The following is a 24,444-nucleotide window of genomic DNA, read 5'->3' on the forward strand; positions in this document are numbered from 1 at the left end:
AAAAATACTCAAAAATGAAAAAAAAAAGTTTTATTCAAATTACTTGAGTAATCCAGAAATTTAACAACTGCTTAGATTTATGACATTTTAAAACGTGAACATCTAATGAGTCCCCTTCATGATAAGGTGACAGATTCTCATGAGTCTAAACTAAAGGATGAATTTTACACCACATTTCCTAGCAATGCAACTTTACAAATCATTCCAAAAATACAGTTTCTGAATAGATAGTAAATGTAGGAAAACCTGGCAATTTCTCAGGTTATTAAAATCCAGGTTTTTTGAGAAATGCATGCATTTTGTTTATCTTTTTTTTATTTCTCTCATTGTAGTCTGAATACATTATACCGGAAGACAACAACTGTCCACTATGTTAAACCTTGTTATATAACTGGAGCCATAACTTGGGTGAGGAAGGGTGGTGATTGCCCAGACACAAGCTATTAGATGGCATGACTGGCAGATAATGATTGTGCAGCAGTGCAGTACCAGCATTGATTTATGAAGCTGATATTGCATCTGCAATCATAGCTGATTTACTCTGCCACTCTGTGTGTGATGATAACTTTAGCAAGTGGCTTGCTATAGCTACAAGAATGCAGATGAGTTTTTTTTTTTTTTTTGTTTTACTTTTTGGTCTTTAACTTTGTTATGATATGGAAGCCAGATGACTTAGCAATGGATCTGGCTATACCAATCACAAAACAAAAACTTATCACCATAATTATGGTGAAAAAGAATGACCAAGACTGAAATATGTTATTTATTTTTATTAATGAGATTGTAATGTTCCACTTTCAAGTATTGTTCTTTTTTTTTGTTTTTTTTAAAGATGAAATTTGTATGGAGTTTACATACATTTGTATGGAGATTCTAACCTATACACAACAGGCTATGTCTGTCTGAACTACCTGGAATTCTTAGTGAAACCATTATATATGTTGTTGATATAGAAGACATATTTAGAGTACTATTTAAAAAGGTAATACTCTTGATACAGGAAACATTTCATATGGCAAAACCACAAAATAATGCAGATGAAAAAGACATGCATTTATTTATTTAATTATTTTAGTTTAACATGCTAATACATTGACCACAGCTGACTATTTGTGGGCACAGTTCTGGGAAGAAATTCACAAAAAATAAAACACTTCATATGGTCAAACCACAAAATAATGCAGCTGACAAAAAACATGTATTTATTTATTAATTGGGTGGTGGTATAGCTATTTTGTACTCAGAACAACTCACCCTCGGCCCACTGTCCTTCTCACCATCTAATTTTCATCCAGCAGAAGTCCTCATAGTAAACCTCAAATTGAATAATCACAAAAATAGCCATTGCCACCATCTACATGCCTCCAAGAAACAACATCCCTACCCTTGAGCACTTTCTCTCCTGGATCTCACATACTATCTCATGTGAAATGATCATACTGGGTGATGTTAACATTGATTGGAAATATCTTTCCTCTGACTCTGCAAATGCCAGCATTAAGCTTTATGGCTTCACCCAGCTAATCACTACCCCCACTCAACTAAATAAGCAGTCTAATACTGGCACTACACTTGACTGGGTCCTCACTTCCAACCACCACCACTACTACAACCCCTTCACACACATTGATTCCCTTAGTGACCACCTCCCTACCTCTATCCAGAGACACTCCCCCTATTCTCAAAATCCCATCAATACAAACACTGTCAACAAATTTCCAATTTCCACCCAGACACCTTTAACAATATACTTTCTTCAGTTAACTGGTCCTTCCCTCCATGATCTCTCCCTAGAAGAAGCCATTCTTAAATTCAATAGCATCTTTCTCAACACTCTAAACTCCCTGGCTCCATCAGAAAAATTAGAATTAAATCCAACTTTCCTCCTTGGCTTACACAAAACTCTTGCACCCTCATGCAAAAAAGGGATATTGCCTGGGAAAACTAGCAAAAAACAAATCCCTTTCCAATCTTCAATACAACAGAGAACTACGTAACTTAACTAAAAACAAGTCAACCTTGACAAAAAAAAATTCTAACCCACAAAAATTCTGGAATACTGTCAACAAGTTGCTACACCCATGTAAAGCCTCTGCTCCTAATCCCTCCCTTAATAGCTCTACCTTAGACACTGCTACACTTCTTAACTCCTTCATAGACTCCATTCAGAAATGAATTAAAAGAGACACAAGTACCTACCCCTCTACTTATCCAGCCTCATCCTCCCTCAAAACCTCTTTCTCTCTTAAACCTGTCTCCACTGCTTAAATGAGATCACGTCTCAGTAAACTGAAAACCTGCTTCTCTTCTACCAATAACTTACCTCGGGCCGGATTCACGATGGCTTGCACAGAGTCTAAGAGTAGTGTAAGACTCCATGCAGCCATCCTATCTGACGAGCGATCCACGAACAGCCTGCAGGGGCGTGTAAGAGAGCTCCAAAAACGGCTCTTACACAGACAGGGCTTGTATATGCAAATTACCTCACTTGCAGCCGAAAGGCATGCGAATGAGGTAATTTTACGATCCAGGAAGCACAAACCTGTCCGTGTAAGAGCCATGTTATCTGCAGAAATGTACTCAGTTGACAACTGAGTACCATTCTGTAAATAGCACAATGGAGACTTGCCAGCTCCAAATAAAGGTTGCATATGTTCCAGGAAGCATGCCAATGGCCAGATATGTGGCCACTGGCAATGTACTTCCATGCAAAATTAAAATAAAAATGTATTAAACGTAGCGCAGCGCCGTGCAAATGGGAAATCAACAGAAAAATATTTAAAACCCATAAACGTGGGTATTATGCAAACCATCAATATACAATGTAAGGGAATAGCAGTCTGAAAACAACATGGCCACTGAGTAGGGTAGCTAAGGGGGGAAGCTCAGTGTAAGACATGTAACTAAGCATTAGTAGGCAATCCTATGTAAATGAGTGTTAGGATAGTGAATCGCACTTTTACATAGCATATGAGCACATTCCCTGGAGTGTAGGAGTAGGATAAAGGGGAGTAACAGAGTAGGAGATAGGTGACATCACAGGGGGTATGTAGGAAAGAAATAAAGCTCATTGGAGCAGAGTAGGATGTGAAAGCTGTCAGTTAGACATCATGGAAAGAAGTGTGTCAACAGGTAGACATGGGAAAGCCAAGAAATGGAAGGTGTACACTGTGGATAACACCAAAGTTTCTTGCTGAGAGTACATGCGCGTGTGTGCATGCTGGGAAGCCCGAGTAAGATGGAGTGCGCGTGTGTAAGCGTGAGTGCGCACGTTTAAGATGGAGTAAGCATGTATAAGGCTGTTTAAAGAGTTATAAGCGCGTTTGTGCTAGTGTGCACGCGTTTTAACCCAAATAAGCAAGTTGTAGTCCATCTAAGCATGGGTGCGCGCATGTTAGCTGCTGTGCGCGTGTTTTCCCTTTTATGCGCATCGCTCCCCCCTGAGGAAACAGAGAGGAAAAAGGAAGCACAACAAATTGTAGGAAGCTACCAGGTACTAGCATAGCTAGCAGGTGAAAACAATCAGTATCAGGCAATTACACAGGCAGAACAGTAGCCCAGCCCATCACTGAAAACTCTGCAAACAACAACAACAGTGCAGTATGTTTCTCTCAACAGACACTGCAACACTGGAGTAAGCTACTAGAAATGAAAACTGAAAAAGCTTCACTCAGACAAAATGCTAGGGGCTGCCATAGTTGTTATAAGGTGACATATGCAACATGCTGAGGGTGGTGACAATGCAAATGCTGCCGGACAACCCACAGTGAGGAGACGGAGAAGAGTGTACAGGCCCAGGGTCACCTACCATGGGTTACATGAGCTGGAGATAGTGGAGCACTATAGAGTGGACAGAGACCTCCTGCAGCAAATTGTTGAGCTGTGCAGGCCACGCCTCACACACAGAACCAACAGAGGGGAACCCATCCCAATGGAAACCAAGGTATGTGTTGGCCTAAGAATACTAGCAACAGGTACCTTCCAGAGGCCAACTGGTGATATGATGGGGATATCACAGGCATCAGCATCCAGGGTACTGCACCAGTTCCTGGATGCCATGTCAGCACATGTCGGTGATCATGTATATTTCCCCAGTTCCCGCGAGGTATTGGCCAGCAATATGCGTCTCTTCCAGCAAATAGCAGAATACCCTGAGGTAGTGGGTGCAATAGACTGCACGCATATATGCATCAAAGCACCAGCCGGTGAGCGGGGTAGGGCCTACATTAACTGCAAGGGTTTCCCCTCCATCAACTGCCAGGTTGTGTGTGATGCCCAGGGCATAATAATGAATGTGTGTGCTGGCTGCCCTGGAAGCTACCATGATTCCCATATCTGGCATCTGATGCAGCTGTACCAGACATTTGCCAATGGGGACATCCCACATGGTCACCTACTGGGGGATGCTGGCTATGCACCGGAGCCGTGGCTGATGACACCCATCAGAAATGCACACACACCTGAACAGGAACGCCATAATGAGGCACATCACAAACACGTAATGTAATAGAGCGTGTGTTTGGGCTGCTCAAGTCATGGTTCCGGTGCTTGAACACATCTGGTGGAGCCTTGCAGTACTCACCAACTACATGTACCCCAATTGTCATGGTATGTGGTATGCTACATAATATAATTCTGCGAAAACAGCTGCAGCAGGACCAGTATAGGCCCGGCCCAAACAGCCCCCCACCATTGCCAAGGCCAACACAGGCAGAGCGTGACTCAGAGGAGGAACAACCTGAGCCTGCCCCAGTAGGCAGAAGGAGGCGTGCCCAGTATGCCTTGGCCTTGGCAAAGAGGCAACACATAGCACATACACTGGCTCAGTAGGAACCCTGGAAATGATAACTCTCTCTGACCACACATATAGTAAAAGGGATGCTTAAGTTGACACAACCTGCTTTCAAACATATACAGGGAGTGTAGTATGTGCATCCAACATAGGCAGCCCTGCAGCACCATCTGAGGCATGATTGCCATGTGTTAAGCAATGTAACACCATGTAGTATATGCAAACTTGATAACCCTGAGTAACATCCTACCCTCACCAAGCATGATGCCACAATATGAAGACAAGATGATCAATTACAACAACTGGCTTAAGTATTGTTGTTAGTCAAAGGGGATCCAATGCCTGTCAGCCTGGGATGACATGCTGAGCAAGACACGATGCTCCGCTAGGGATGGCTTGCACCTATCACCCCTGGCCTGTTGGATACTGGCAAAGGCTGTTGTCACCCCCATAGTGCCTTGAATAGGTAAGGCTCAAAACACAAACCCACCTCCATAGGTATCACAAGGGATACGAAACTAGAAGTAATGCTACCCAATGCCAGAAGTCTAAACTGCAAGATGCATGCAGTCCAAACTCTCCTCAGCATGGAGAATGTTGATATCTGTGCAGTAACAGAAACCTGGTTCAAGGCTCACAAGAGCACCCTAGCACTACCAGGTTACACTTCATACCATGCTTTACAGCCCCAAAACATGGAACAAACTACAAAAGGAGGGTGAGTATCAATAATTGTCAAAGATACCCACACCCCCAGGTTGGTGCCTCAGCATGAAGCAGCACAGACTATCCATGTGCAAGTAACAGTGGCTAAACTTGCCTCCCAGTTCATAGCCTGCTACACACCACCCTCCTAAATCCAGGAACCCCACTTGGCCTACTTGAGAACACATGACAATATGAAGGTCTCTCCAAACAACATTATATTGGGTGACTGCAACTACCCAAAAATAGACTGGGAGCATTATGCTAGCTCCAACACCCTAGGCCAAAGGATCCTAGAATTCATAAACTGAAATGCTATGGAACAACTTGTCACCACTCCCACAAGAGGGGTAAACATACTGGACCTGATAATCACCAACATGGGGACTCTATGACCAAGACAAGAAGTGTATCCCTCACTGGTAAGATCAGACCATAGAGTAATCTCACTGGATATTCACATCCTGACCCCAGTCCCTGGCCAGAAAACCACAGTGAAAAACATGTGTAAAGCAAATTATGCACTCCTCCAAACTGAGGTGGAATCCATTAAAGCCCTTGTGCCTGTGGAAAATATGGCCCAGACCTCAGAACCCTTTATAAATGCATGGTATGAACACCTTCAAGAATGCATGGATTATGCAATCCCAAGTAAAACCAAGACCCAATCCTCCAAAGGTAGGCATCCTGTCTGGTGGACCCCAGCCATCAACAAACCATGCAAGAGAAGGAGGAAGCTACTACATGATAGAGCAAAACTCAAAAAGGGAAGGCATCACTGATCAGCATTATGACAAAAAACTATGGCCACACATAAAATCCTCTAAGGCCAGCTACGGGATAAAAATTGTACAGGACACTAAGGATAACCACAAGGCTTTCTTTACTGATGGTAGGAACCTGGGTGGGAATTCCCAGATATGATTAGAATTAGTCCAAAATGACAAACAATACACCAAACCTACAGACATTGCCAACATCCGACCTGACAGGTTCAGTGCAAACTTCCCCCCTTCCACCAAAAGGCTGAACATCTATACCAGCAGAGTGCTGGCCCCCTGACATTGCAGATGCTCAGGTAACAGCCAGCATCTCCAAAGCAAAACACACAACATCAATGGGATCAGATGCTGTCCTGGGCTGCGTCCAACATGAAGTCCAAGAAGAATTGAACACCAAATAAAACTACTGCTCAGTCTCAGCCTTACCACAGGATATGTACACAAAGAGCAGTGTACAGCAACAGTGGTCCCTCTCCACAAAGGTGGTGCCTGAATGGATATTGCAAACTATCACCCCAGAATCCTGACTAGCTTGGTCTGCAAAGCTATGGAAAGGATCATCATGGACCTCAGAAATAAAGATATTGGGGACCTACAGACACTGGACACTACCCTGTGTGGCTTACTTAAGGGCAGATCCTGCCCGTTAAACCTGGTTGAGTCATTTGAAACAGTCACCAAGGCCATTGATGAGGGGAAGGTGGTCCACACAGCCTACCTGGACCTTGCAAAAGCCTTCCATACAATACCCCACTTGGTCATTATAGATAAGCTCACCAGCTTAAATATAAACCCCTATGTCACAAGATGGGTTCAAACTGGCTCAAGGACAGAACTGACATGGTCAGAAATGATGGAGCCATGTCAGAGTCCAAACCAGCTACAACTGGCATCCCACAAGGCTTGGTCCTGGGACCCCCCTTGTTTGGTACATATTTCTCGGAGGTACAGGCCAACATGGAAGGACTGTGTCTGAACAAGTTTGCAGATGACTACAAACTGGGCGCCATATCTGACCCTCCAGCTGGCACAAGCATCCTACAAAAGGGCCTCATACAAACAGACAACTGGTGCCAGAGCCATGTCATCAAGCTAAACGCAAAAAAGTGTATAGTCATCCCCTTTGGAAAAACAGTAAAGTGCCCACCAATTACCACATAGGTGGTAACCCATTAAGTATAGAAGAAGTAATAAGAGACCTGGGGACACAAGTTGATAGAAATCTTGCATTTGACAACCATGTGGCCGTAGTGGTTATAATAACATTTCATATACCCACCTAATCATGAAGGTATTCACATCTACATCAGGGGAGGTCATTGTGCCTCTTCAGTCATCCTTCATCAGGCTCACAATTGAGTACAATGCCCCTTGTGGGATATACCTTAGCAGACACCTCCAGCAACTGGAAAAAAACCAAAAGTACCCCACCAGGAGGATCAAAGGGCTATTGGCAAAGGCTCTTGAAACCCCCATAGTGCCTTTTTTAGGCAAGGCTCAAAAGACAAACCCACCTCCATAGGTATCACAAGGGATAGGAAACTAAGAGTAATGCTACTCAATGCCAGAAGTCTAAACCTCAAGGTGCACGCACACTAAACTCTCCTTAGCATGGAGAACATTGATACCTGTGCAGTAACAGAAACCTGGTTCAAGGCTCCTGAGAGCACCCCAGCACTACCAGGTTATACCTCTTACCATGCTTTTTGGCCCCAAAACTTGGACCAAACCACAAAAGGAGGGGGAGTATCAATATTTGTCAAAGATACCCACACCTCCAGGCTGGTGGCACAGCACGAAGCATCAGAGACTATCCATGTGCAACTAACAGTGGTTAAAACTGCCTTCCAGTTTATAGCCTGCTACAGACCACCCTGCCAAACCCAGGAAACCCACTCGGCCTTCCTGAGAACACTGGAAAATATGAAGGTCTCTCCAAACACCATTATATTGGGCGACTTCAACTACCCAAACATAGACTGGGAGCATTACTCTAGCGCCAACACCCTAACCCAAAGGTTCCTAGAATTTATAAACTCAAATGCTATGGAACAACTTGTTACCACTCCCACAACAGGGGAAAACATACTGGATCTGATCATCAGCAACATGGGGACTCTATGCTCCAGACCAGAAGTGTATGCCTTACTGGTAAGATCACACCATAAACTAATCTCACTGGATATTCACATCCCAACCCCACCCCCTGCCCTGAAAACCACAGTGAAAAACTTCTCTAAAGCAAATATTGCACTCCTCAAAACCGAGGTGGAATCCTTCAAAGCCCCCGGGCCTGTGGAAAATACGGCCCAGATGGCAGAATGCTTTATAAATGCATTCTATGAACACCTTCAGGAATGCATGGATCATGCAATCCTAAATAAAACCAAGACCCAATCCTCCAAAGGCAGATGTCCTGTCTGGTGGACCCCAGCCATAAACAAACTATACAATAGAAGGAGGAAGCTACCACATGATAGAGCAACATCCCAAAAAGGGAAGGCATGTCTAATCAGTATTAGCAAACAACTACGGGCACTCATAAAATCGTCTAAGGCCAGCTTCAAGAGAAAAACTGCACAGGACACTAGGAATAACCACAAGGCTTTCTTTAGTTATGTTAGGAACCTGGGTGGGAATTCCCAGATATGCTCAGAATTATTCCAAAATGACAAAAAATACACCGAACCCACAGCCATTGCCAACATCCTAGCTGACAGGTTCAGCGCAAACTTCTCCCCCCCTCCCCACCAAAAGGGCAAATATCTATCCCAGCAGAGTGCTGCCTCCCTGACATCTCAGATGCTCAGGTAAGAGCTGCCCTCTCCAAAGCAAAAAACACAACATCAATGGGACCAGACGGTGTCCCGGGCTGTGTCCTACATGAACTCCAAGAAGAGCTAAACCCAAACATAAAACTACTGTTCAATCTCAGCCTTACTACAGGATATGTACCCAAAGAGTGGCGTACAGCAACAGTGGTCCCTCTCCACAAAGGTGGTGCCTCAATGGATCCTGGAAACTATTGCCCCATAAGCCTGCCTAGCTTGGTCTGCAAAGCTATGGAAAGGATCATCATGGACCTCATAAATAAAGATATTGGGGACCTACAGACACTGGATCCTACCCAGTCTGGCTTTGTGTAGGGCAGATCCTGCCTCTTAAACCTGGTCGATGTCTATGAAACAGTCACCAAGGCCATTGATGAGGGGAAGGTGGTCCACACAGCCTACCTGGACCTCGCAAAAGCCTTTGATACAATACCCCACTCGGGCATTATAGATAAACTCACCAGCTTAAATATAAACCCCTATGTCACTAGATGCATTGCAAACTGGCTCAAGGACAGAACCCACATGGTTAGAATTGCTGACGCCATGTCGGACTCCAAACCAGTTACAAGTGGTGTCCCACAAGGCTCAGTCCTGGGACCTCTCTTGTTTGGTATATATTTCTCGGAGATACAGGCCAACAGGGAAGGACTGTGGCTGACCAAGTTCGCAGATGACTGCAAACTGGGCGCCATAATCGACTCTCCAGCTGACACAAGCATCCTCCAAAAGGGCCTCATACAAACAGACAACTGTTGCCAGAGCCATCGCCTGAAGCTAAACGCCAAAAAATGTATAGTCATCCCCTCTGGCAAAAACAAAGTGCCCACAAATTACCACATAGGTGGTAATCCATTAAGTACAGAAGGAGTAATAAGGGACCTGGGGACCCAAGTTGATAGCAATCTCTCATTTGACAACCACGTGGCCAAAGTGGTTAGAAAACATTTTATATAGCCCACCATATCATGAAGGAATTCACATCTAGTTCAGGGGAGGTCATCATGCCTCTTTACTCATCCCTCATCAGGCCCATAATTGAGTACAATGCCCCTTTTGGGATATACCTTAACAGACACCTGCAGCAACTGGAAAGACCCCAAAAGTACCTCACCAAGAGGATCAAAGGGCTCAAACAGATGCCATATGCTGCCTGGTTAAAGAAACTTCAGCTCTACTCAGTGGCATACCGCCTGCTCAGAGGCGATCTGTGCCTGATGTATAAAGCCATGTCCAACCCGGAATTAATGGACATGCTGCACCTCAGAAAATCCAAATCCCATCGAGTGACGCGCTCGAGAGACTTGAACCTCAGCACTGAAATAAATAGGACATGCTGGAGGAACAGATTCATAACCCAGAGGCTCCCTTCACTCTGGAATAAAATCCCAGTCCAGGTTAGGCAGAGTCCCTCGTTGACTCTCTTCAAGAGGAATCTTGATGAGTGTATGGGAGATTGTAGGTTTACCCTGGGTATCACTTTTATGTCACAGTTCGACAGAGGCACAGTATACTAACCTTGAAAAATGTCATGGCAAACACCAGTTAAAATGTGTGTTGAAGGACAAACACACTCCGACTAGGATTAGAAATGCCCTAGGGCACATAGCCTAGTGTTTGTCAATGTCCACCCAAGTTGCAGAATACACTAGTAATGTTGGACAAGCCTGGTTTAAGTAGGCCATAGCTGAACAAAATGCAACTTGGTCATACCTTAGTCTGGTGTGCTCAGTATGAATATTTAAAGCAGTGATGGGACTGAAACTCAGGATACTGTGCACCAAAGTGAATGGACTGAACCACTACACTATGACAATATTACAGTGTTTGGTCAGTATGAAAGAATGTTGACAAGTGTATGCAAACTGTCCCATGGAAACCCTGCAGGCACAGCATAATCCCTGTTGGGTTCAGACACAAAGCAGTTGTGCAGTAAGAACACAACATGACTTCCAACACACACACTGTAAATGTCAACTATTGTTCAAGTTCACACACAACCACAAATGTAGTGGACCTCAGATCTCAACATATGGAAAGGTCACACTGGGCATGCTCACACACTTTGACAAATGAGACATATGTCAGGCAACAAACCATGGAAAGCCTGAAGTGGGCATGCTCACACACCTAGGTCATGTCCCAGTATAGCAGTCGGCCACATATATCTGGCATTTGTATGTGTTAAGCCAGGAACCTCCCACAATACAGCAATCTGCCCAGTGCACACAGTTAAATGACAATAGAGACATAAGTAATATACTGGAACCCTGTCATGATCAAACATCTTCCACAGATACACAAGTTGTTCATAGAAACAGGGAAAGATATGGCAATAAAGACCTGCAAACAGTTTATCAGCAACAAATATTGTGCATCCCAAACACAAACATATGGGTTCAGTGGTCGATACTAGGCTGTTTGCCCTAGGGAATACATAAGCCTAGCCAGAGTGTATTTGGCGTCTGCCTCCCCAGTACAGTAGCCTACTGTGCCTCTGTAAACTAGGTCAATGAAGGCACCATTTAAGGCTAGTTTGTTGTGCCTCCATCAAGCAGGGACACAGTGGAGATCCCAGGGGTTGAATTTGCAATGTCACATCCATGTGGCTGGAGTTTGCTGGAAAAGGGTTGGCGAGGGGCTATGTCTAACATTAATTGGGATTCAATTCCAGACTGAGGGGAGCCTTATCTGTAGTGTCTGGGCAATTTCACTGTCAAAACTTGCAAGTGATGATTTTTCAGGGATTGAAGTGTCTTGCCAATACTGTTCAGAGATGTCCTCCCTCTGTGGGATATTGCTCTGTTATGTATTAGCTATCTCCTTCTGTTGTACAGCTTATATATGGCTGGTGTCAACCAGACAGGTCTCCTGTTGTGGAGGAGTCTTGGTTTTATTTGGGATAGCATGATCAATGAAAGACACAACCGTAAAACGAACTAAGTCCCAAAAAGCAAAGAAAAAAATGCAGAAGCATCAATGAAAACCTGCATTTGTAAAGGATTCTGCAGATTGGGCTGTATAATCCTCCAGCACAGGGCCTTTGAAGTATTCCACCCCAGTCTTCACAAGTACAAAGTCTGCTTTTGAGAAATACTTTGTTAGCAGTGATGTCCTTGCCTGGGGGTGGGGATCGGATATGGACGTCCAGGGAAAGTTGGTTATGGTCATATCTTAACAATGGTGGTCTACCTCTGGTGTGGAAAATAGAGTCCCCATGTTGGTGATGATCAGGTCCAATATGTATTCCCCCTTGTGGCTGTGGTGACTGGTTCTGCCATAGCACATGGATTCACAAATTGTAGTGGCTGTAGGGCGATGTTGTTGAGGCCTGAGTAGTTCCCCCAGTCAATATTCCTGTACCTGAAGTTAACCACTGTAATGACGTATGTGAACACCTTCATATCCCACACTGTTCCCAGGGAAGCCAAGTGTGGTTCCTGGATATGGGAGGGGGTGGTCTGAACTACACACCAAACCAAAAGGCAGTTTTGCACAATGGTAGTTGTATATGTATGGCCTATCATGCTCAGTGCAGTGGTAACAACCCAGAGGTGTGTGTATCTGTGATGTATATAGGTTCATAGGTTCATACTAGGCTATCTACCCTAGGGCATTTATAAGCCTAGCCAGAGTGTGTGTGGCTTTCGCCACCCCTTGGAATGAGAATACTATGCCCATTTAGGGTTTAGTTTACTGTGCCTCTGTCTAGTAGTGACACAGAGATGACATCCAGGGTAATCCTACGATCTCCCATCCACTCATCAAGATTTCTCTTCAAGAGTCAGTGAGGGGCTCTGCCTAACATGGACTGGGATTCTGTTCCACAGTGTAGGGAGCCTCTGGGTTATGAATCTGTCCTTCCAGCACGTCCTAGTTATTTATGTGTTAAGGTTCAAATCCCCTGCTCTCGTGGCTCTGGTGGATTTAGATTTTCTGTGGTGGAGCATGTCCATTAATTCTGGATTGGACATGGCCTTGTACATCAGGCATAGATCGCCTCTGAGTAGGTGGTATGTGACTAAATAGAGCTGTAGTTTCTTCAGCCGTACAGCATATGACATATGTTTGAGACCCTTGATCCTCTTGGTGAGGTACGTTTGGGGTCTGTCTAACTGCTGCAGGTGTTGGGTAAGGTACATCCCAAATGGGGCATTGTACTCAATTATGGGCCTGATAAGGGAAGAGTATAGGGGCACGATGACCTCTCTTGATCTAGATGTGAATCCTATCATGATAAAGTGGGTAATATAGAAGGTTTTCCTAACCACCTTGGCAATGCGAGTGTCAAATGAGAGGTTACTGTCAACTTGGGTCCCTAGGTCCCTGATTACTTCTTCCGTACTTAATGGATTACCACCTATGTGGTAATTTGTGGGTAATTTATTTTTCCCAAAGGGTATAACTATACAGTTTTTGGCGTTCAGTTTAAGGCCATGGCTCTGACACCAGTTATCCATTTCTACGAGGCCTTTCTGAAGGATGCTTGTGTCCGCTGGAGTATCAATTATGGCGCCCAGTGTGCAGTCATCTGTAAACTTTGTCAGCCACAATCCTCCTATGTTTGCTTGCACCTTGGAAAAATAAATGCTGAACAAGAGGGGTCCCAGGACTGAGCCCTGTGGGATACCGCTTGTGACTGGCTTAGAGTCTGACATGGCTCCAGCAATTCTGACCTTGTGGGTTCTGTCCTTGAGCCAGTTTGCAACCCATCTTATGACATATGGGTTTACATTTAAGCTGGTGAGCTTGTCTATGATGCCCGAGTGGGGTATTGTGTCAAAGGCTTTTGCAAGATCAAGGTAGGCTGTGTGAACTTCCTTACCCTCATCAATGGCCTTAATGACTGTTTCAAAAAAGTTGACCAGGTTCAAAAGGCAGGATCTGCCCTTGACAAAGCCGAATTGGGTAGGATCCTGTGTCTGTAGGTCCCCAATGTCTTTGTTTATGAGTTCCATAATGATCCTCTCCATAGCTTTGCAGACCATGCTCGTCAAGCTTATGGGGCAGTAATTTCAGGGTCCGTAGAAGCACCTCCTTTGTGGAGTGGGACCACTGTTGCTGTACGCCATTCTTTGAGTATGTATCCTGTAGTAAGGCTAAGATTAAACAGCAGACTTATGTGCGGGTTTAGTTCCTCTTGGAGTTCATGTAGCACACAACCCGGGACACCGTCTGGTCCCATTGATGCTGTGTTTTCAGCTTTGGAGAGGGCAGCTCTCACCTGGGCATCTGAGATGTCAGGGAGGCTACACTCTGCTGGGATAGATATTTCTCCTTTTGGGGGGGGGGGTGAGAAATTTGCACTGAACCTGTCTGCCAGTATGGTGCCAATGTCTGTGTGTTCAGTGTATTTTTTGTCATTTTGGACTACCTCTGAGCATATGTGGGAGTTTCCACCCAGCTTTCTAACATAACTGAAGAAGGCCTTGTGATTGTCTTTAGTGTCTTTTTGTGATTTTTCCCTCAAAGTTGGCCTTGGATGATTTTATGAGTGATTGTAGTTGTTTGCTAGTACTGATCAGAGATGCCTTCCCTTTTGGGGATTTTGCTCTGTCATGTAGTAGCTTCCTCCTCCTGTTGTACAGCTTGTTAATGGCTGGGATCCACCAGACAGGACACCTGCCTTTGGGGGAATGGGTCTTGGTTTTATTTGGGATTGCATGATCCATGCATTCTTGAAGGTGTCCGTAGAAAGCATTTATAAAGGATTCAGTGGTGTGGGCTGTGGTTTCCACTGGCCCAGGGGCCTTGAAGGATACCACTTCAGTCTTAAGAAGTGTGAAGTCGGCTTTTGAGAAATTCTTCACTGTGGTCTTTTGTGCTGGGGGTGGGGGTGGGATGTGGATTTCCAGTGAGATTAATTTATGGTCTGATCTCACCAATGAGGGGTATACTTCCGGTGTGGAGCATTGTGTCCCCATGTTTGTGATGATCAGGTCTAGTATATTATCTCCTCTTGTGGGAGTGATGACTAGTTGTTCCATTGTATTTGAGTTTATGAATTCTAGGAACCTTTGGCCTAGGGTGTTGGGGCTTGAGTAATGCTCCCAGTCTATGTTTGGGTAGTTGAAGTCTCCCAATATGATGGTATTTGGAGAGACATTCATACTCTCCAGTGTCTTCAGGAAGGCTAAGTGGGGTTCCTGAGTTTGAGAGGGTGGTCTGTAGCATGCTACAAACTGTAGGGCAGTTTTGCCTACAGTTAGTTGCACATGGATGGTCTCCAATGCTTCGTGCATTGCCACTAACCTGGAGGTGTGGGTATCTTTGATGAATATGGATACTACCCCTCCTTTTGTGGTTCGGTCCAAGTTTTGGCGCCGAAAAGCATGATATGAGGTATAACCTGGTAGTGCTGTGGTGCTCTCAGAAGCCTTGAACCAGGTTTCAGTCGCTGCACAGACATCAATATTCTCCATACTGAGGAGGGTTTCGAGAGCATGCATCTTGAGGTTTAGACATCTGGCGTTGAGAAGCATTTCCCTTAGTTTTTTTCCACTTGTGTTTTCTAGGGAGGTGGGTTTGTCTTTTGAGCCTTGCCTAAAAAAAGGCACTATGGGGGTGGCAAGAGCCTTGGCCAATATCTGGAAGCCCAAGGGTGACAGGTGCAAGCCGTCCCTTGCGAAGCAGTGTGGCTTGTCAAGCATGTCATCCCAAGCAGACAGACATTGGATCCCCTTAGAATGACACCAGTAATTGAGCCAATTGTTAAAGCTGATCATTTTGTCTTTGTACTGTGGCATCATTCTTGGTGAGGGTATGATGCTGCTCAGAGTCAGGGTCATACTAGCCTGGGCTACATAATCAGAGATCTCCTCTATGTCTCTTTTCATGTAGTCCAGGGAGGTACGTCTCAGGTCATTCACACTGGCATGGACAATGCCTGAGTTATATTTGTACTTGCTTTGGAGTGACTTAAGTGCTTGCGTTATGTGGTGGATTCTAGCACCCGACAGGCAGCTTACTGTAACCTTTTCCTTGTTCAGTCTGGTGAGTGGGACATCAGTGTGTCTGACTATGCAGTCACCTATTACAACTGTATCAGGCATTTTGTTTGGCCTTAAGGGCTGTGACTGTTTGGCACACTGACTTTGTGAACTATGTGTTGCATGTGCTATGTTTAGAGGTAGTGGCTGCTTGGATGTCTGCTTTGGAGGCCTCTGTTGTTTTGGTAGATTTTTAATTAGAGCCTCCGAGTATGTTGTTGTGTGTTTATGTGTTTTTTTTGCAGTTGTGATAGGTCTATGTGAGACTGGGTTTCTGTTGTGTGTGGTTACCTTCTCCTCCTGACTGGTTTTGCCATTACTGAGTCGAGAGAGATCAGCCTCCAGTTTGGCTATATAGTTGCATCTCTCACATATATTTGTATTTGTTGGGAGGAGGAGAGGGTTGTCTGTGTACATGAGGCAGTTGTAACATTGCCTCAAGATTCCCAGATTCACCAGCTGAACTGGAGAGGACACCAGTAATTGACCCTTCGACATGCTAGAATAGTGTAAGGGATTGCTGTGTAACTGAGTCAGAAAGGACCTATAGGGAAATGGGTACTCAAGGGGATTGTAGGTGGATGTAGTGCTTTCTTTTTGTTTAAGAGTGCTTTACCTGTGTAAAAATGCTTTAGGAGCAAGTGCTGGGCTTTTCAGAAAGAGAATAGACTGCTTAGATTGAAAGTAGAGCAGTTCTAAGGGAAAAACTGAAGAGCATATGGATATGGATACACTCCCTGGTTGTGTTGTGTGTTACAAGTCCTGTGTTCACGAAGCATGGTATAAAACATAACCAGGCAGTGCTGATATGCATATGTGACCCTGAACTAGGCATCTGTTAATGCATATATATTGTTATCCCCCATACTGAGGGATGGTAATAGATGTACATACCTCTTTGTAAAAACTGATGTCAGCACCCTATAAATACTGCAGGAGAAGAAAAGCCACCCAGTAATGCGAATAGCTCGCTGTGCTAATGCATCTTTCTCAAGTGTCATAACATAGTTAAGTAGGGGTTTGAATCCTGCAAATGCTCTGTGTGTGTTGGGGAGGCAGGGGCTGTACATGTGTGCAATTCTCTTGGAAAGAGATGTCCCTTTTGACAACTGGAATAACACACTACATGATGTACGTTCCTCTTTGTAAAGACTGATGATGTCAGTACCCTATAAGTACAGCAGGAGAAGGGAACACACCAGGTAATGCGAATAGCACGCTGTGCTAATGCATCTCTCTCAAGTGTCATAACATAGTTAGGTAGGGGTTTGAATTCTACAAAAAACATGTGTGTGTTTGTCACACAGTTTGTCAATGTTTGGTGGGTTTTGCTTTTATTATTGTATGACATATAATTATAACAGTAAGTGCAATGCACACATCAGGTATGTGTGTGCCACATACAGATATGTACCTGTGACCTTCAATAGTTCCTATGTGTGAAGCCTGCCTCATATGAGTACAGTTGTTACCTGTGCCAGCATGTCCTGCAGATTCCCAGACTGTATGCCATACATGTATGTTGTTGACAATGCAGGATACTGCAGTGACCTGTGTCCTAGGCCAACTGGGTGACACACACTCATGAAAGCTGTGATATATTAATGTGGGTGAGGGTTCATGTCTGGAGTATATGTTACACATGTTATAACACAGCAAAGTCTGTGAGTAATGGACATCCAGTGTTAGTGTATGGCAACTGTTGCTGATATGCATAAAGACACCTTCTTGCTTAGGCGGTACAACAAGGGACTGCACAACACCTTTGGAAATGTGAATATCACAGGATAGACAAGAAAACACTTGTCCAAATGTACACACCATTACCCGTTCTACATGATGGGTGCTGCCGCCTACATGGTACTACTGGAATACTATGTTAAGTACATACTGATGTCAAAGTTACAGTTGCATTACAGTAATAGAGCATGGCTTGGACAACAGGTATCTACCTGTATGATACCCTTCTGGTGGTCATGTGTGTCATGTGCAGACTGCATTGTAGGCCACTGTATACATTTCCAGTCGTGGATGAACATATCGCTAGTGTGTTGGCATGTACATGAGACTGCTATATGCCAAATAGTATTCTTCCCAGGGATATGTGGGGCTCAGTAAGAATGGCTACTGGTATAGTGTAGTACTGCAGGGATATCACTGACACTGGGTTTCCTACATCTGTGTATCAGTTGAGGATACATCATGTAATAGGTTCATAGGTTCATACTAGGCTATCTGCCCTAGGGCAGTTATAAGCCTAGCCAGACTGTGTTTGTCTTTCGCCACCCATTTTAAATGTATTTTCATATGGCCTTTTTCCAGGTTAGTATACTCAGCCTCTGTGTAACAGTGACACAGAAGTGAAACCCAGGGTAAACCTACAATCTCCCATCCACTCAGCAACAGTCCTCTTGCAGAGAGTCATTAAGGGACTCTCCCTAACCTGGATTGTGATTTTATTCCAGAGTGAAGGGAGCCTCTGGGTTATGAATCTGTCCCTCCAGCATGTCCTATTTATGTAAGTGCTGAGGTGCAAGTGTCACGAGCGCATAGCTCTATGGAAATTGGATTTTCTGAGGTGCAGCATGTCCATTAATTCCAGGTTGGACATGGTTCTATATGTCAGGCATCTGTTGGAGCCCTTTGATCCCCTTGGTGAGGTACTTTTGTGGACTTTCCATTTGCTGCAGGACAGGTCTCTGGTAAGGTACACCACAAAAGGGGCATTGTACTCAATTATGGGCCTGATGAGGGATGACTGAAGAGGCACGATGACCTCCCGTGATCTAGCTGTGAATCCCTTCATGATTAGGTGGCCTATATAAACTGTCTGTGTAACCACTACAACCATGTGGTTGTCAAATGAGAGTTTTCTATCAACTCGGGTCCCCAGGTCCCTAATCATGTGTACAGTACTTATTGGTCCAGGTAGGCTGTGATGAAAACCTTCCCCTCGTCACTGGCCTTGGTGACTGTTTCAAAGACATTGTCCAGGTTTAAGAGGCAGGATGTGTCCTCAACAAAGCCGAACTGGGTAGGATCCAGTGTCTGTAGGTCCCCAATAGCTTTATTTATGAGGTATATGATGATCCTTTCCATAGCTTTGTAGACCAAGCTAGTCAGGCGTATGGGCTGATAGTTTCCAGGATCGTTGAGGCACCACCTTTGTGCAGAGGGATCACTGTTGCTGTACGCCACTCCTTGGGTACATATCCTGTAGTAAGGCTGGGATTGAACAGTAGTTTTATGTTTGTGTTTAGTTCTTCTTGGAGTTCATATAGGATTCAGCCTGGAACACTGTCTGCTCCCATTGATGCAGTGTTTTTGCTTTGGAGAGGGCGACTGAGCATCTCAGATGTCAGGGGGGCATCACTCTGCTGGGATATATATTTGCCCTTGTGGTGGGGAGGGGGGTGAGATGTTTGTGCTGAACCTGTCAGCAATGATGTTGGCAATGTATGTGGCTTAGGTTTATTCCTTGTCATTTAGGACAACTTCTGAGCATATCTGGTAATTTCCACCTAGATTCCTATCATAAGTAAAGAAAGCCTTGTGATTATCCTTAGTGTCTTGTGCAATATTTCTCTTGATGCTGGCCTTAGACGATTTTATGAGTGCCCGTAATGTTTTCAAAATACTGATCAGAGATGCCTTCCTTTTCTGGGATATTGCTCGATCATGTAGTAGCTTCCTCCTTCTATTGTTTTCTGTTATGTGGCTGGGGTCCACCAGAAAGGACGCCTGTCTTTGGAGGATTTGGTCATGGTTATATTTGGAATTGCATGATCTGTGCATTCCTGAAGGTGTTCATAGAATGCGTTTATAAAGGATTCAGCAGTGTGGGCTGTATTTTCCACAGACCCAGGAGCTTTGAAGGATTCCACCTCTGTCTCGGTTTTGAGGTGTGTGGAATTTGCTTTAGACAACGTTTTCACTGTGGTTTCTGGCTGGGGGCTGGGGTTGGTATGTGAATATACAGTGAGATTACTCTATGGTATGATCTTACTAGTGAGGGATACACTTCTCGTCTGGAGCAATCCAACACATACACAATACTGTTTGAGGGTTTTATAAGTATTAATAGTATTATTAGTATTAATAGTATTGTTATTACACACTCACCAGCATGGATTGGCTGCCTTGCTGTTACTCCAGAGGGACCTGCACAAATAAGAGAGTTATTGTCAGTGGCCACAACTGTGCCATTGATACTGTGAGTATGATACAGTACAGTAGTACAACAGTTGGCTTTCACAGGTGTACTGATGATATTCAGAATATCAATCTTACACAAGAATAGGCAGAGTAACAGCTACACACACCGTACACATCTCACATATGCATGAACTACCAGTGCAGAGAACAGTCAACTACAGATATGGCATGTTACCTGCACACTCCATGTCCACATGCTGGGTGGCTCCAGCCTCCATCATGACACATGTCTGTGGATGTTGTTGTTGCTGGGCTGGAGCCACAACACTTAGGAGGAGCTCCTCCACTCTGGTGAGGGGGGGTGGATAGGTACCCCACCACCTGTGGCAAGCTGTTGTCTGTGGATATCAGATGAACGCTGACGGACATTTCTAATCAAATCACTGCAGTGATGGCGTACCTGCTCATATGTCCGGTTATGCATGCTTATGTCATTTACCCGACGGAAAAGGTCTTGCCACAGTGCAGCCCTCTCCTGCTGGTTCTCGCTGGTCCTGGAAAACAGTGTGGAAAAATCCCACACCAGGCTCCGGTGTATCTCCTCATCCTCTGCAGCTGAATAACAGGGGTTGCGCTAATGCACCATCGCCCTGGAAGGAAGAGAAAAATATGTGAGCAAGTAATATGGTACATGTAATACTCTACTGTCCTGATATCACTGAACTGCCATATATAGCATCTGTCTGTCTATCAGGGGATGCACATGTAAATTACCACATATCACTGGTCAGCTAACAACTGTGTGATAGTGACTGGCACACTCCATACAACAAACTAGTACACACCAGCACACTGTTTGAGGTACAATTCACAACCTCACACTGGGGGTATGTATCAAGCTAATGGATGGAGAATATTGTCATCCCATGCAATGCATGCAATGCACATTTACATTTTCACTGGTAATCCACCCTAGTCTTTGCTGTCATACCCCTACCTACACCACAGTTGTACACTGTGAACTACAGCACAACATATGGCAATGTATTATGTTTGTATCCCAATAACTGACACATTCTTCTCTGGCCTCACACTGAGGACACACACTACCATGACAGACACAAAGTCATGCTGAGCAATCACACCATTACAGACCTTGCACACAGTCAGTGCCACACTCATTCCACCTCACATATTTGGTATTGCAATGAGTACATGTGTGTGTGCATTGTCATAGGTAGGTACTATGCTATTAGCCCTGGGCCTACGGCAGCATAGCCTTATGCTACCCTGCCCCTTGGGACACATGTAATGTGATTGTACTTGCTCCTGTCAAACAGTTACACAGAGGTGACTCATACGGCATATAACCTATCTCCATAACATTCATCAGGGGTATGTCTGACATCTACTAATAAGGAGCCTTGCTTGTTAATGCTGGGTGGTTTAGTCCAGGGCATGGCTTATTTGTGGATAGGAACCTGTACCTCCAGCATGTGGTCTTTACTGTGGTGACAAGGATGAGGGCCATAGGTCATTTAGGCTGGACAGGTTGTGAGGTGTTACCATGATGGTTGGACAACTGGTATGGGTGTGACATAACTCTGTATGTCCAGCAGTGGTAACCTCTGTGTAGGTCATATGAAAGGCACTCTATCTGTGGTTTTGTCAGTCACTCTGCATAGGGAATGTGTTTGAGGGCATTATCACTCTTTGTTAGGTATGTCTGTGGCCTTTTCCCTTGCTGTAGTTGCCATGGGAGGTACATACCATGTAGGACATTGCGAGTTGTAGAGGGGTACACTGATCTACATTTCCCTAGCTGACACACCATTTGTGATGACATGTAACATGTACAGGGATTACAAGACTAGTGTGCCACTGTGAATATCAAAGGGGAGGCTATTGTATACCTGTTTCCCATGTTCCCTTCTGACACCTCCTGTAGTAGGCAGGCAACCACCTACATGGTAGTTAGTGGTTAAAGTGTTTTGGAATGGGGTATGGTACTCCAGTATCCACACTGGTGTTCAGTCCATGCCTTCGTCACCAGGCACCTGTTGCAGTACATCAGCCCCCATGTGCCTCTCTCACTCTATATATATATATATATATATATATATATATATATATATATATATATAGATAGATAGAGAGAGAGAGATAGATAGATAGATATATTCATATACATACATATCTATAGACATCCATATCTGTCTGTATATGTGTATGTATCTATATATATCTATATATGTATGTGTCTATTACATCTATATGTATATACATATTCTATCTATCTATCTATATATGACTATCTATTTATACATACCTCTCTATCTATGTATATATATATATATATATATATATATATATATATATATGTGTATATACATACACATAGGCACACTAACATACTTCTAATCATCCATTGCTGTATAACCTACATTGTACATTGTACATTGTACTACAACCTACATTGATATGTGCACATAGCAACCTTCAACTACATATGTATGCCCAGCCTTATTTAACAGTTGCAGTATGTCCCTTGCCCTATGCACATCTTCATATACATATAGATACAGACTGCTAACACATATGGAGGGTTCACAGTATGTAGATTATTAGATTATGTAATTTACATTACCTTTGTTTCTGACAGCTTTTGTGGATGGCTGGCTTGCTGGCTGGCTTGCTGGCTGGCTTGATGGCTTGATGGCTTGATGGCTTGCTTTTTTTTCTTGTCTCTCTCTTTCTCTGTCTCTCTCTATTCCCTCCAGTGGCTGCAATGATATTATTGCATATGTGGAGTGGCAGTACAGGCTGCTTTTGTAGGTATCTGCGCATGTGCATGTGATGGCCTCTGCACCAAATGTTGGCCAGCATTTATTAATTGCATGCAGCCTGCTGTGTGGTAATTGCAGTTCTCACTGTGATTTCAGGACAGTGCTATAAAATGTTAGGTTAGGTAGGTGTAGGCCTTTCAGTTTAGCAAGGTGGGGACCATGCTGGTTTGCTGTGGACACTGTTGTGTCAGTCAAAAGGTTGGTATGTCTCTCATATCTAAGGCTGTGTTGTAGCCACTGAAATGCATGTTGTACTGAAACCTGACTGTTGCTTCTTGCAGTTCATTCTTCTCAGTGTGTATGTTAAGTCACACCTAATAATGCTAACACTGTTTACATGGGAGTATGTACTTTCCTTTGGGACTCGTGGATTAACTGGTATACAACAGTAGCTCTTGCAATGTGTTGCTATGGCTTCACTATTTTGCCTTTACATTCACTCCTTGAAGGCCTGATATTCATCTTTACTGGAATGTGTTGCTATGGCTTTCCTATTTTTCATTTACATTCACTCCTTGTAATGCATGATATATTTCTTTCAGCAGCAATTTCTTATATGTTTGGTGTGGTTTGTTGACACTGCATGCAGTTTGGTGAGGCCAAGGTCTGGGGTTTGACACTTACAAGGGTATCTTATTTTGCTGCTGAGCAGTAGTAGGGCCTTGTACTTTGCACTAACAGTTAAGAATATTAGGCCCATACAGTGCTTGTAAACTGCTATACTGTCCTTAGTTTGTTAGATGGCTACATCCTTTGATATTTCTGGGTTGTACTCCTACATGAGGGTGTGCTTGTGGAATTCTACAGCTATTCGCAGAGTGTGTAACAGCAGACAGGCTGATATGCCTGTGTGTTTCTGACACTTCCAGGTCTGAGATATTTTCAGGTATATATTTGACCAGCCTCAGGGAATGGTACATATCAGTGGGATACACCCATGATATATTTCAGATATTCTGCAGTTGTGACTGTGGGGTATTTTGAGCATATGTATTACTACACCATTTCTGACATGCAAGTAGTGTCTACTTTAACTTATTGTTAGTGTACATTACGTGGGATTCCCCACCTTTCTGTCTACTGTTAGTACATTTCACAGGGAGTCAGTGGGGCACAGGTAACATTTTTTGACAAATGAAGGACATCCCTGTAAATCAGTCACAGTTGGGATGTCTGGCCTCATACCTATTCAAATATGGTGGTGTTTATCCTGCTCTGATACCGTGTGTGTTTTGTAAGGTGCTACTGTAACATTATTACCTCCTAGCATGACTGTTTCTCTTATCACACTAATGTATTGCAATTCCACAAGAATTGCCAGTAAACATACAGGGAACAAGCTTT

This window comes from Protopterus annectens, chromosome 2.part0 (assembly GCF_019279795.1).
Source record: "Protopterus annectens isolate FY-2018-M chromosome 2.part0, PAN1.0, whole genome shotgun sequence".
Lineage (NCBI taxonomy): Eukaryota > Metazoa > Chordata > Ceratodontiformes > Protopteridae > Protopterus > Protopterus annectens.